The sequence below is a fragment of the Sorex fumeus genome, unplaced genomic scaffold (genome assembly GCF_029834395.1).
Source record: "Sorex fumeus unplaced genomic scaffold, SorFum_2.1 ptg000018l, whole genome shotgun sequence".
Classification (NCBI taxonomy): Eukaryota; Metazoa; Chordata; class Mammalia; order Eulipotyphla; family Soricidae; genus Sorex; species Sorex fumeus.
The window spans coordinates 10,928,307-10,943,496 of NW_026606075.1; the positions used below are offsets into that span (position 1 = coordinate 10,928,307).

The 15,190-nt window shown below is 42.1% G+C and overlaps 1 non-coding gene across 1 annotated transcript; it reads right to left on the reverse strand.

Annotated features, from left to right (window-relative positions):
* Positions 1 to 10,151: 10,151 nt before the first annotated feature.
* Positions 10,152 to 10,287, reverse strand: LOC130021875 (small nucleolar RNA SNORA55). Its single transcript, XR_008792221.1, has one exon. It is a non-coding gene; the product is annotated as a small nucleolar RNA SNORA55 (small nucleolar RNA).
* Between the last annotated feature and the right edge of the window lie 4,903 nt (positions 10,288 to 15,190).

Below are 15,190 nucleotides of genomic sequence, written 5' to 3' on the forward strand. Positions count from 1 at the left end.
GAAGTATGAATCTGAGAATAATTTAAATACTTGCTTCTGTCACTGTCACTATCCTCCCGTTGTTCATGGATTTGCTTGAGCAGGCCCAGTAACGTCTCCATTGTGAGACTTGTTGTTACTGTGTTTGGCATATTGAATACGTCACGGGTAGCTTGCCAGGCTTTGCTGTGTGGTATGGTCGAGATACTCTCGGTAGCTTGCCGGGCTCTCCGAAAGGGGCAGAGGAATCGAACCCAGCTCGCCAGGCTGGCTGTGCACAAGGCAAACGCCCTACCACTGTGCTATCGCTCCAGCCTGTTGAAGAATGACACTGGAAAATTCTTACTCATACAAAACCATAATGATGCTCACAGGAACTTCAGTACAACTATTCATTTTTAAAACAATCTGTAAATATAGAACTTCCTTCTCCCCAATTGTAGAAAATAAATTTCATATCCCAACATATAAAACAAACATACTCTCACCTCTCAAACATTTTAACATCCTCCCAGGACATACCTTGCTTCTAATTTATTTATTTATTTATTTTTGCTTTTTGCTTTTTGGGTCACACCTGGAGATGCACAGGGGTTACTCCTGTCTCTGCACTCAGAAATTACCTTTGGTGGTGCTCAGGGGACCATATGGGATGATGAGAATCGAACCCAGGTAAGCCATGTGCAAGGCAAGCACCCTATCCACTGTGCTATTGCTCAAGCCCCCCTTGCTTCTAATTTAAACACTTAAATGTGTGTAAATTCTCCCTTGCATGTCCAAGTGTTATTTCTTTTGTTCATTTAACCCTCTATGACAAATTGGCAAGTGGAAATCATACTTACTGCATTATTCTGGAGTTCCCAGAAAGGTTCACAAATTCCTAGTTAAAAGTCACCGAATGACTCTGAATTCTTTTCATATGAAAAGACACAGGAAAAGGAGTAGCAGTGTGATTAAATTGTACATACACCTTCTGGTCCATAGTGTTTTCTTGTATTAATTCACTGTATTTATTTTTATTTTGTTTTGTTTTGGGACCATACTCAGCAGTGCTTTGGTGTTATTCCTGGCTCTGAGCTCAGGAATCACTCTTGGCAGTGCTTGGACAGCATATGGAATACCAGGAATCAAACCCAGTCGGCCCTGTGCCAGGCAAGTACCCAAGCCCCTGTACTATCACCTTGTTCCAATTCACTGTATTTTATTCACTCTCCGAGGCTGGTACCATCAGTATATCCATCTCTACCTATCTGTTTGTCTTCTGTCTCTATCTCTCTTTTGCTCTCTCCCACACATACACACACAAATTGGCGTCCACAGAGGTTAAGTAAATTGTTCAAGGTTACACCCCTACTAAGTGGTGAGCCAACATTAGACACTCAGCAGTCAGCCACAGGAGGTTACATACTTAAGTTAATGTGTATTCATGCCTCGACCCCTGGTGTGACTGAAAGTGCCAAGCACATTCCTGGCATCTCCTCTACTTGTGCCTGGCAGCTTTTCTTCGTGAGCTCCCTGATGTTGCAAGTGATTCTTAGCCGCATTGCAGCCAAGAGTGAGACCCCTGATAAGGGCCACCGCCCGAAAGTACAATCTCTGATGAGCGCCTGTGTAAACAGCCCAGCAGCCTTAACACGCACAAGAACCTGAACATGCATGGACATAATGAAAGGGCGTGAGTGTGGCAAGCCTATGCCCAGGCGCCACAGTGAAAAGAGCACAACAACCCTCAGCCTGTTCTGGAGCTGAGTGTGTGAGCACTGCCCGCTGATGGTGGCTCCTGGTGAGCACAGCCGAGTGTTTGAATAGCCCCGTCAGAATTTTGTGTGACCCCTGACACTGGGGCAGCAATAACAAAAAAGGGAAGGGAAGGGAAGAAGAGAAATCAATTTTTAAAATCCAGTGCAATGGAGAAAAAGAAAACAACCCCCAAACATCCAACATCATATGACAGAGTGCCAGACGGTAGTGGGAGAGTCCTTGAATGGATGCCATTTGACAAGATTGGGCACTTTCAGGGTGACATGGCCATAGACAAATGGGTGCCATTTGAATCAAGATCTGAAGTTGATAGGAAAACCAGACAGCCATCTCTGCTCAGAAGTGTTACTTTGTTCTTTCTTTTGGGAGGGGGTGCACACCCAGCAGTGCTCAGGTATACTCCTGGCTCTGTACTCAGGGATCACTCCTGGCAAGATCGGGGACCATATGAGGTTCCTTGGGCTGGGGGGATTCAATAGTTTGGCCACATGCAAGGTAAACACTGTACTATCTCTCTGGCCCCTAAGAAGGGGGCCACTTCTTTTTTGGGGGGAGTGGGGGGTTCTTTTTTTTTTTCATTTTGGGCTCACATCCTGCAATGTTCAGGGTTCCTCCTGGCTCTGTACACAGTAATCAGTCCTGGCAGGGCTTCAGGGACCATATGGGATGCTGGGGATCAAACCCAGGTCGACCACACTCAAGGCAAATTGCACATTAAAAGTACAGGGAAATGGCCTACATTCAGCTGCAACACAGTGAATAAAGTCTTGTAGAAGGATTTAAAGAACTGGGGGAAGGAGTGGAGGCACGAGAGGTGCAATGACAATACAGACCATATCAAGGGTAAAGATGACACTTGTGGTAGAATGACTTTGTGTGGTTTTAGCAAGAGCAGTCAGGTAACCTGGCTAAGCTTTTCAAAATAATCTCATTAAAAATATAAATATGGGGGCTGGAGCGATAGTTCAGTGGGGAGGGCATTTGCCTTGTACACAGCTGACCTGGGTTCGATTCTCAGCATCCCATATGGTCCCCCAAAAACTGCCAGGAGTAATTCCTGAGTGTATGAGCCCGGAGTAACCCCTGTGCATCACCGGGTATGACCCCAAAAGAATATATATATAGAGTATAGATATATACAGAGTATATAGAGTATAGAATATATATATATATATATATATATATATATAGAGAGAGAGAGAGAGAGAGAGAGAGAGAGAGAGAATGCTATTCTGGTCTCCCAAAGAGGAATCGGAAGAGCTGTGCTTGGAGTATCATGCTTCACTCAAGTGAGAGAAACAATCTGGAGTTCCAACCTCCGTCAACGATCAAGAATCAGAGATGCTGTCTCGTTTGCTAAGGTGTCAAAAATCAGATGGGCAGGACATGTAATGCGATTTGGAGACGCCCGCTGGACTAGAGCTGTTATCAACTGGATTCCACGGGATGTCAAAAGATTGCGTGGCTGCCCACCTACGAGATGGTCAGACTTCTTCATCAAGGCCCTGAATGAATGGTTTGAGGCTCTTTGTGTTCCTGGAGCAAGCAGACACCATTGGGCTACACTAGCATGCAACAGGGACAAACGGAGATATTACTGGTGCCCTCTTGAGAAAATTGATGAGTAACAGGATGTCAAGTGATCAAATGATATATATGCCAAAAATGTTGCATGCAAGATAAAATTAAAAATTAGAGAATGTGAGAGTGGGAAATAAGAAACTCAGAGAATGGTAGTTTGGAGTGGAGAAGAGGAACAAAATTAATGAACACAGAGGTAGATGTCTAACGTAGGACTTTGTGGTAGAATGGATGCTCGAGCGGCCCCAGTAACGTCTCCATAGGAGACTTTGTTGTTACTATGGCGAGATACTCTCGGTAGCTTGCCGGGCTCTCCGAGAGGGGCGGAGGAATCGAACTCGGGTCGGCCATGTTGGCTGCGTGCAAGGCAAACGCCCTACCGCTGTGCTATTGCTCCAGAATGGATGCAAGGGGGTAGAAAATAGAGAGATCCCGTCTCATCAACAGGATTGAACATGGGACTGAAGAGACCGTAGAGTGGGCATGGTGCTTATCTCTCATGTAGATGATCTGAATTTGGTTTCTGGTACCACATACAGTCCCCCAGGACTGATCCTTGAGCACAAAGTCAGGAGGATGCCCTGAACACAACTGAGTGTGGCTTCCCCAAACAAAAGCAAGCAACAAAAATTAGCGCTGAACACTTGTTTTTTGTTTTTCCTTCCCATCCTTATTTTTCATCTGGAAAGTTGAGTATTCTGGACTATCATGCTACAATATGTTCTTCAGTGCAAAATTTTCTGTAGCACTGTCTATAGCACTGTCCTCATCCCTGTTGTTCATCGATTTGCTGGAGCGGGCACCAGTAACGTCTCCATTGTAAGACTTGTTACTGGTTTTGGCATATCGAATATGCCATGGGGAGTTTGCCAGGCTCTGCCATGTAGGCAGGATACTCTCCGTAGCTTGCCAGGCTCTCCAAGAGGGATGGAGGAATCGAACTGAAGTTGGTCACGCGCAAAGCAAACGCCCTACCACCTGTGCTATCGCTCCTGAACTGTATGAAATTTTTCTGAATTAGATGAAGCATAGTGAGTGAAGCAGCAACAAATTTTAGGCTCAAAACTAAAACAGACTGAGTTCTGACCAAGTCAATTACTAACTGAAAAAATGAGGGTTGGAGAGATAATACAGCAGGTAAAGAATTTGCCTTCCACGTGGTCAACCCTGGTTTGATCCTTAGAACCCATATGGTTCCCTAAGCTCCAGCAGGAGTGATCCCTGAGCAGTGTCAGGAGTAAACCCTGAGCACTACCAGGTGTAGCCCCAACCTCCACCCTCTCCCCAGAAAGTAAGATTAAATTTTAGCTAAATCTTAAAAAAAAAATACATCTTTTGAATCAGGAAACTCAACAGCAAACCATAAGCTTATATCTAAAAAAATTTAGAAGTTAATTCATAACTGCCTAGTGTGGTCCAAGTATTTCAGTAGCAATTGAATTTTACAAACCTTTGCATTCATTCTCAGTGCCAATTATATCTACAAGTGCAATTTTCTAAACTAACCATTTTCCTGGCTTTGTAATTACATTGCGAGAGCAATGTTGCTAACCTTATTTTTAGAAATGCTAACTCCAGTTTTCTACCCTTTTCCATTCTGTATAGCAACATAATGATTCTTTTTACATAACATTTTAAAATTATTTACAGCTTGTAATGAATGAAGACGTAGGCAACAAGGAAATTTAAGCAGTAGTTCTTTGGTTATATTGAGATTTTCGTTTGTGTTACATTCCAGGAAAGTTGAGGTACAATATAAACAATTCTTTTCCTGTTTGACCCACAAACATACAAAATTAAACGGAAATAGAGATATGGAAATCTCTATTTTGTTGTGTAATGTGGCCAAATGTGTTTCAAATGCAATAGAAATAGAGTCTTCCACAAACACTTCCACAAATGGCTTCCAACTAGCTGTGAACCAGTGGGAAACCGTGGTATGAAGTTATCCACAAGATAAGGCAAACAATAATTTTTTTTATGTGCCTGTTATAGAGACAGGCAGGTGGGTTGAGGGAAACTGTGGACAATGGTGGAAGAAGGGTATACTGGTGAGGGATTGGTGTTGGAACATTGTGTGCCTGAAACTCAACCATGAGCAACTTTTTAAAATTATAGTGAGGCAGCGAAAATTGTTTTTAAGCAAAAGAGGTGACTTTGACCTTCCATCTATTTTTCCCACTTTTTCCGTTTGCTTGTTTTACTGGGCCACACCTGACTATACTCAGGGCTTATTCCTGGCCATGAACTCAGGAATCACTCCTGGTGGAGCTCAGGACACCCTTACTGGTGTCTCGGATCTGACAGCCATACTATCACTCTGGCCTTTCTCCCTGACCCCTCACCCACCTTTTAAAGAGGTTCTCTCCGATCTATATGTGTTTTTTTTTTTTAAAGCATGTAAGACATAGCTTTCTTAGAAAAGGGAGAAAGAGAAGGTCCCAAACTGTTGTAGAGACATTCTAGCCTGTTTGCTGTTCGCTTGTCCGCGAGGCTTATTCTTGGAGTGAGCAGGACTTATTCTGTTAGAGGGACAAATTGCTCTCCCATAGTTGCCAAAAGAGTGCATATGAGACCCGACAGGTTTCAACGACATAGCCTAAAGGAGAAACTTTATTTTCAGTGTAGTATAGTGAGGATGTAAAGGGGATTTACCAAGATGAAAGAGTGGAGAAACATACCAACACTGAAGAAAAAAGGCAAATCAGTGAAAGGACGTACCAAATTTTGAGGGTTTTATTTTGTTTTATGGGGATAAGATTTCATAACTTTTTAGAGTGGAATTTTATATCTACCTCCTGAGAAGTGAATTTGTTACTTATTTCAGGGGATTTTATTTCTTCCCCTTTCTTAGATTTAGAAAGTGTCTTTCTGTAAGGTAAGGAGGAGTTACTGTAAATGCATAGATCTATTTACCCTCTTTTTGGCTAAGAAATTTGCCATTAAACATGCTGTTTCTGCTTCCTTATTTTGTACCAAGTAAATGTTTAAATATTTTTAAATAAACATGTTTCAACTGACTGCTGGGTGAGATTCATTACCGTTAGGAGGAACTCAGGGAACTGTTCAAGGAGATCTGTTTAATATCCCCATGATTTATGCTTGTGGTGAAAATTGCACTAATATTTACATGAAGGGCATGGTTTGGGGCAATGGCATGTCCCGATTGAAGTGGGAATTTGCACAGTCAATGCCCACTAATGAAAACAGCTACAGTTCAGTGCCCTTCCAAAAGCATAATTAGGCCCTTCAAATGACATATTATTTTCACATTTTTTATTTGTAAGCTGCAAACTATTTCTTGTCATTCAATACCTTCTTTGATACCTTCTTAGTTACTTTGAAAATGTAACTAAGCAAGATAACACTAGGCTGCTAAATAAGTTCTACAAATATGTTTTTTGTGTGTGTGTGTTTCTTTTATAAATTCTATCATTGGAAAGAGATGTTTTTTTGATGGTTGTATTAAAAAACAACAAAAAAATCTATGAGTTACCTTAATAGTGCCTGAGTAGCATTGTCAAACTGTGCTTCTTGGCTTTCGAAATGCTTGCATGGAGTTCCCCTTGGATGGAGAAGAACATTCAAACCAAAAGTTACAATGAAAATACAGTTGTGCACACGTCCTTATGGATTTCCTCACTTATATGTTTAGTGAGCCAGTGAGAAATCTCTAACACAAGGTTTGCTAGGATTTTACTCTTCCTTTGTTCTTACTTTCCCAGAGTAATGGTTCTCTGATTTTTTTCAGGAAGCAGAACATCCTGAAAGCCAAGGAGCTCTTCACATTACAAGATCAAAGATTTCAGTCCAATTTAAGTCTGATTCCCAAATTCTGATGTAATACCAAAAAAAAAAAAGGAATAATCTGTGTATCTATCTCTAGATACCACTATCTACATAACTATTTATACATTTTAACTTTTATTTTCCAAGAATATTCAGAGTTGGCATTGTAAATCACACTTCCTTGATCTTACATTTATAAACAAAACAAGGCTGTTTCCTGGTTTCTAATTAGGAGTGTTTCCATCTTTTCCTGTTAGTATTTGTTACTTATTCACTCACTTTTAGACTCAGTAGATAAAATGCCACGGCTGTTGTTTAAAAAAAAAAATGCATAAGAAAACTAAAACATATTTTGAGTGGAGTCGTACCTGGCAATGTTCAGCACTGACTCCTGGCTCTGTGTTCAAAGATAAACTTCTGACAGTGCTCAGGGTATGATATAATATATATAGTGCTGGGGATCAAACCCTGGGTGCAAGGTGCAAAGAAAGCACCTTAGCCCTGAAAAGATTGCTAACTGTACTCTCTCTCTCTCTCTCTCTCTCTCTCTCTCTCTCTCGTCACACCCAGCAGTGCTCAAGTGCACAGGACTTATTTCTGGTTCTGTGTTCTGGGATCATTCCTGCTGGTGCTTGAGGTACCATATGGGATACTGGGCGTGAGCCACTGGCCAGGAAAGTGCCTAACCGGATGCACTAGCTCTCTAGCTCCAAAGCAAAATAGTCTTATTTAAAGACATTTACTTAGAGAAATGTAAGGAGGGAGGAAGAGAGGGAGGGGGGTGAAGGAGAGAGAGAGGAGAGAGAGAGAGAGAAAGGGAGGGAAAGAGAAGAGGAGAGAGAGAGAGAGAGAGAGAGAGAGACTTCTCCAGATTGGAAAAAAATCAAAGTTCAAAATTTTAAAGATTCTGTCCACTTGTTTTAGATTTTTTGAGAGTTGGGAAAGTTACATTACTTGATATTAACACAGAAGGTGTTAGTTCAACTTCTAATCCAGCAATAATAGACTTGAACATAGCTTGCAAACTGTCACTCTAATTTGAAATGAGAACTCATTAAAATATCTAATTACTACTCAGAAGATAGAAAGAGGGTGCAAATATAGCCAAGGTTAACTTGAAGGCTAGGGATCAAATGGAGGCCTCCCACCTGCAAAGCAAGTGTTCCAGCCCTTTGAGCTATCTCTCCTGCCAGCCCTTATTTGTTAATTTATTTTAATAAGTGCCAGGCACTATTCCATGCCCTGTGGGTAGAACATGAGTGAAAAAAGCTCCTTGTGCTGCTCCAGTTTATCAATCTTCTCAGAGTTACAATTTTATAAATCTCTGTCCCAATGGCTAGACCAAGCACAACAGGCCAAACTTCTGCTTTGCAAGCGGAAGTGTCAGGTTTGATTCCCAGCACCACATGGTCCCCCAGGCACTGTCAAGAGAAGATCCCCCCCCAACCCTGACACCCCCTCCTCCCCCCCACCACCTCTGAACCTCTACACAGGATCCCCAAACAATAAAACAAAACAAAACCTATCTCTGCTCCAGTCCTTACAAGCGCTCTGACCTTGGACAGATTATACAATCTTTGTGGGTCTCAGTTTCTTTATCGATAAAGTGTACATGATAACAGTTTCCACCTTATAGTGATATTAAGTACTGTGATAAGATAGCCACGAGTTAATACTTTTAAGATTCTTGGAACAGTAGGGGCCAGAGAGATAGTACAGAGGGTAGGGTGTTTGCCTTGCATGTAGTCTAGTCAGGTTCGATACCCAGCATCCCATATGCATCTCTCCTAAGCACCACCAGGGGCATTTCCTGAATGCAGAGCAAAGAATAACCCCTGAGCATTGCCAGGTATAACCCCCCCCCCCCCCCAAAAAAAATAAAAAGTTAAAAAAAAGAATTTTTAGAACATTACCCAGCTACATGCATGTTCAGCTTCAAGATTATTGTGGACACACATGAAGTTTTTTCTCTTGCCAGGTGCTTTCATAGGATACACACATGTGGTGGTAATAAGGCGCGTGGAGAAAAAGAAAACTGGGTAAGGTAACTAGAAAAAGACTAGAAAAAGGTCCTAATTTGTGGGTGTGAGGTGGTTAGTCACTTTATAGAGAAGGGTTTTGAGTGATGGTGTGATTTATAAGATAACTGGTAGAAGTGAGAAACCAGATCTTGTGGTCTCCTCGGCACCACATAAGATCCCTTAAGCACGTCAGGACTGATCCCTGAGCAGAGAATCGGGATTGAGTCCTGAGAACTGCTAGGTGAAGAAGGAGGAAATGAAGGGAAAAAAGGAAGGAGGGAAGAAGAAGAGAAAGAAAAAGAGGAAGGAAGGGAGGGAGGGAGGGAGGGAGGGAGGGAGGGAGGGAGGGAGGGAGGGAAATATGGAAGTTAACAAATAAACTGCATTACTGGTAGAAGTGCAGATGTTAGATTCTGCTTTAGGTTCCTAGGTGAACTTGCTAGCACTCGACTTCAGTATCTGTCAGAAAGAATGAAAGCATCATTTCTTAATTTCTCCCTTACCTAATGGTGGGAGAGTAAAGGAGAGTTCTTGCTTCCTGCTGATTGCTCCCTCCTAAAGGGATGAGTACTGAAGCCCTCTTTTCTGTCACACACTTATCAGTCAGATTAGCCAATCCATCTTCCCAGAAATGTGCCTGGGCATTCTGATCCCCCATGGAACCCAAGAGAAGGAAGAATGCAGTTCCTTAGAGCAAGTGAAATACACGCTACAGAAGAATTTGAAGAGTTTAGCAAATGCTCTGATTCATATTTTTAAAGGATTCCTCTCCTTTCCTTTCCAGTTCTGTCTTTGCACCCCTTCTCTGGTTCCACATCTGAGAGGGAGTAAGACTGGACTGCATGCTGATATCTTTGCTGTGGGATCGAATCAGGGCCTCCCACATGCAAGGCCTATGCTCTACCACTAGCGCAGTTACATCTGAAAGTATAGTGGGCATCAAATTTTGGAATGCCTATGATAAATGTATGAAACAGGTATTATGTAAAAGTAATATATATATATATATATATATTTCTTTAATGTGGCAGAGTAGAGACAGCCTCAAGCAAAACAAACGGAAATGTCCCATCTGGTTTTACCCACTGCTGGTACTGTCACACCATCTGTCCCCACACCAGGACAAAGCATCAAGGAATGGCAAAGATTTGAGTGTGTTTGTTTCATTTTTCAATAGTGTTATCAATTATAAGCAATCTAAAATTAATTTCCTAGACCTTTAAAATGCCAGTATATTTTAAAGTAGAAGTAAAACCTTCAGGCACATTAGAATCACAAGAAGGTCTAACAATGTTATTATTTCTTTATGTTACTCAGTATCTCTTTTAAGTAAAACAACATTTTTCTCTGGATTCCAAAAGGGATTTGTAGAATTGTTACCTTCTGTCAAGAGATTTTATTATTGCAGATAATAATGAGGTTGACAATATAGACCCTGGAGGGCAAGTAAAAGGCCACAATTCACCATTATTCATGAGAGGAATGAGTAGGAGGCAGGTGGGGAGGGCCTCTTTCAAATTTAATTTAAATAACTGATAGTAAGTAAACACCTTTGTATGTACAGGACTGACTGAAATCAGTTCTGAGGAAAAGCAAAATGCAAAAACTTCCTCCTAACTCCACTTTGGCAGCCAAGAAAATTCTCATCAGAAAAGCTTTTGGGGGGTAGTGGGGAGCTGGAAGGAGGGCGTTTGCCTTGCATGCAGCCTACCTGGGTCCAATTCCCAGCATCCCATATGGTCTCCTGAGCACCGCCAGGAGTAATTCCTGATGCAGAGCCCGGAGTAATCCCTGTGCATCTCCAGGTGTGACCCAAAAAGAGAGAAAAAAAAATTCTTTTTAGAGTAGTAAGGATGGGAGAAGAGCTGAAGAGTAAGAGTAAGGCTGATGGTGGTAGATGAATTTTTCTCCAAATGGAGGCAGCAGTTCCAAAAATGTAATCTGAAGGTTGAGCCAGATGTTTGAATCAGGCACTTACACCTTAAAGAGCTTTAAAAAATGTACACTCGCAATCTTCTTTAGCATTCTGCACAGATAGTCTAATTTACAAGTTGAATTTATGGGCTCCTGCAGCACAGGAGAGTTTTTGATCTTTGTATATGAGTTGTTCTTGGATCCCTACTGGAAAACTGGCCAGAATTATTCAAATAAAAAAATCCAGATAACTCAGCTATTTAATGTCTGTAATGAAATGTTTGTGCTGTAAATTTTAATAATGCAATTCTGCAATTCTAAGGAAATGGCTTGTAGAAAGGATTTCCTCCCAGACCTCTTCCTTGAAACTTTGTCCTGTTATCCAGAGGCGAAGAAAAAGAAGCAAATACTTACCAGCATATATGAAGGAGAAACAACAAAAACCTTCCCAGGTTACACTCCTATGTGCTGGGAGGGTAGGGGATAGGTAATTTCTGCAGGACCCAAATTTTCAGGAACTCAAACATTTAATTTTATTTAAAAAAAAAGTTAGGAATTCTTGACTGGGAGAGATAATACAAAGTCTAAAACTGCCTCTAAATTTCAGTAACCAGTTTATTGATAACAGTCCATGTTTTAAAAGATGAATCTTCTGACTTTGGGGCATGAATGTGACTGACAAATCATTTCTCTCTCTAACTTAGCAAGGAGTGACTTGGCACCCTGGCAGATGAGTTGGCAAGAAAGGAGCCATCAAGTGTGGTATCAGAGACTGACCCAGACACCCTGGGGCAATGTGATTTGTCACTTAAAGAGGAGGTCTCCCGACTGCTGAGTCATCCTCCTCTGGATGCTATTTAAACAGAAGACTCCAGCACACGCAGAGTCAACACTTCACTCGACAATGCCCAGACCTCCAGAAAGAAATCGAGCCTGGATTACTTACTGGCAACAAGTGCAATTTTAAAGACAGTACCCACCCTCTTTCCCGTATTGTCACATTACGGATTTGGACTCCAGAACCCTGTCCTCAAAACAGCTTATCTGGAGAGTTTTCCCAGGAGCCCTTGGCCAGAAGTGACCAATTCTGCCATGAGTTTTCTTAGCTTTTATTTATTTATTTATTTATTTATTTATTTATTTATTTATTCTTGGTGGAGGTGGGGTGAGTGGTGGTGCGGAGGGGTTTGGGGCCATACCCAGGAATGCTCAGGGCTTAGTCCTGGCTCTGCACTCCAGGGATCATGCCTGGAGGGGTTCAGGGTACCATCCGCCATGCTGGGATTTCAATCCTGGTCCACCCTGTGTAAATCAAGCACTTACCCACTGTACTCTCTCTCCAGCCCTTTTAGTTATTTTCACATGAGTCTCTTATAATTTTTTTCATGGCAACACACACTGATGACTTCCTCTTCTGGCTTAGGCACCAAGATAAGGGTAAGTGTTGGTTAAAGGAGAAGTAACGTATCTTGCCTTGCTCAGTTTCAAAGTCGAATAAAGGAGCAACTGAAACTTACCATATGATGAATCTAAGAGAGGTAAGTACAAAGTGATGTTCTGGTCCTTCATTGGATCCCTAGGGGTACTAAAACCTTTCATTCTCTGTATATGACCCCTTTGATAGAAATGAAGGCATGTGGTGGGAAGCACCAAGAAGCTCTGGGAGGATGTATGTTTCAGAAGGTTTTCTTGTTTGTTTTGTTTTGAGGAGAGGCACATTCTGCAGTGCTCAGGGCTGGCTCTATAGCCAGGGGTTACACCTGGCTTTGTGCTCAGGGACCACACCTGGCAATACTCAGAGGACCATATGCAGTGCCAGAATTCAATCCATTGTCCAGGTAGCAGCTGCAGGCAAAATAAATACCTTAACCTCTGTAACATCTTTCTGGCTCCTAAAAGGGCTTTTATAATGGTGTATTCACATTTCCACCTGTCTGACAGTCATTGCCCTGTTTGACCTGGCCCTTCCGGCTGCTGCCTGTATGAGTGGTGTTGATGACTTTCCCTTGCCTTATCCTCTAGATGCTACTGTCAGTGTGTCAGATGAGGACTCCCTGAGCATTTGGATGCAATCCATCTGCACTATTATTTTGTCCATATGAGCTGACTGAGTGTTCAAAAACTGCTTCCTGGCTGGGTTTCTCCAACCCTCTGTTAAGGGTGCTATTCGGTATTACGTGTGCTGCAGGTGCTGTTGATGGAAGTGCTACAGGAGTGGGATGTGCCTGTTGTCTTTGGGAAGGAAAGGAATTAACATGCCCAGGCAGTTCTGTCCAAATCCTGTGCTGACCTTCCATGGAGAGGTAATGTAAGTAAAGCAAAAGTACACTGGCTTATGTGAAACCCCAAATGTAAGCTAGGAGTTTTCCTTGGTATTTTGTAAAAGCTTTACTTAGTTCCCATAGTAAGGTCATCCTTGAGTAGAATTCTGCTTCAGAGATGGAATATTCTACTTTAGAGACTTATCCAAGGTTAGACAGCTTTACATCTTTTTTCTGGAATCTGATCACTAGTCTATGCGACTTTGACTCTTCTGTCCTTTAAACTACTGGCAAAGCCCGCAGAAGGAACGGTGGAATACTAACATAGCAATAGCTTTCTGATTATGTTCTGATTATCACTCTTGAAGTGTGATAGGAATAAATAAAGGACATTGGGCCCCAGTTCCTGAATTTGCTGTGGAACATGAAATCAACTGGAACAATTGGAAGATTGCAGTGGTAGGAAGCAAGGAACACAAAGTAAAACCGAGTTTATTTGATTGAAGTATGAGTAAATATGTTTATATTTTCAGAACTTTTCACATTGAAGAAGAAAGTATTCACTGGACAAAGATGAGGGGAAAATGTCTGTTTTATGACTTGTTGATATCTATGGGGTATTTCTTTAAGCCTCAAAACAGTTTGCAGCATTGCCAGCAGCATTCAGAACATTCAGAACAGGATCATTTCACCCACAGCTGAACTAAGGCCATGTTTGGGACGACAAATGAGAATAGCCTCCCAGCAGACATGCCAGGGAGTAAGCCGGGGTCAGCAAGAGTGGAGGGGAGCAGGACCATTTAAAGCAACATGGTTTGTGCAATGGCAAGCTAACGGCTTCCACTGGAGATGGGTCAGCTTCTAGTCAAGAGAAGCAGGATCCTTAATGACCCAGGGAAACAGACTATGACTTTTTCTTCAATCTGCTTTGAGAATACGGATCCCTAATTAAATTGCGATGCTTGGATTCATTTTGGTCTGAGTTTTCCACTCCCTGCTTGCCTCTTTAGGGTTAATTTGCTCTACATGGCTTTCTTTCTGGTCGAACATGTTAAGCTAAACAGGATATATCATGTGACGGAGTGAGAGAAATTTATATTAGCAATAGGGGAAAAGTATGGGATAAAGAAATAGGTCTTTTTTGCCTCTGACAGTCATGATTCAGTTCTGACTCAAAAGGAAGTGTGCCACCTTCTGAATCACGGAAACCACTTCCTGTAGCTGTTTGGTTTATTCTGGAGAGGCATCAGGCCAAGGACTGCCCTGCCCTGACCCTGCCTGGCTCTTCAGAGCCAAGGCATTCACAGCTTGAGGTGGTTTGGCCTCAGACTCTGAGAACATAGCGTATCGAATTACAAGTGTTGCGTTTCCAAGCAAGGAGTCTTTAGCAACATGAAAACGACCACGGATTATTTGCAAACCAACCAATCATGACTCGACCTAAATATCCATACTTGTTCCTAAGGTACGTATTCTGGATGATCACTCTCAATATATACGGGTTCTGTTTTGCCTGCAGGTAACTTGGACAATCTGTAGGATAGCATTAGCCAGTTGAGGTTCAAGAGTAGTCTAGATCAGTGAAGTAACACTTGACTTGCACTCATTTAGTCTATGTTTCTGTGGGCCATGTTCTTAGTGCCTCTGCGAGGCAGGGTAGAGAATAAAGAGGTAAAGAAGATTGAAGTTCGACTGGTGAGATAGTAACAAGTAAGACAATTTCCTTTCATGCAGACTACCTGAGTTTAACGGTTGATAGCATGTAGGGATCCCCAAGCTTCATCAGGAGTGATCTTAGAGCACAGCGCCAGACGTGAATTCTAAGCACTTGCTGGGTGTAGCAAACAAACAAACCAATAAACCAAAACCTCCAAAATATCAAAA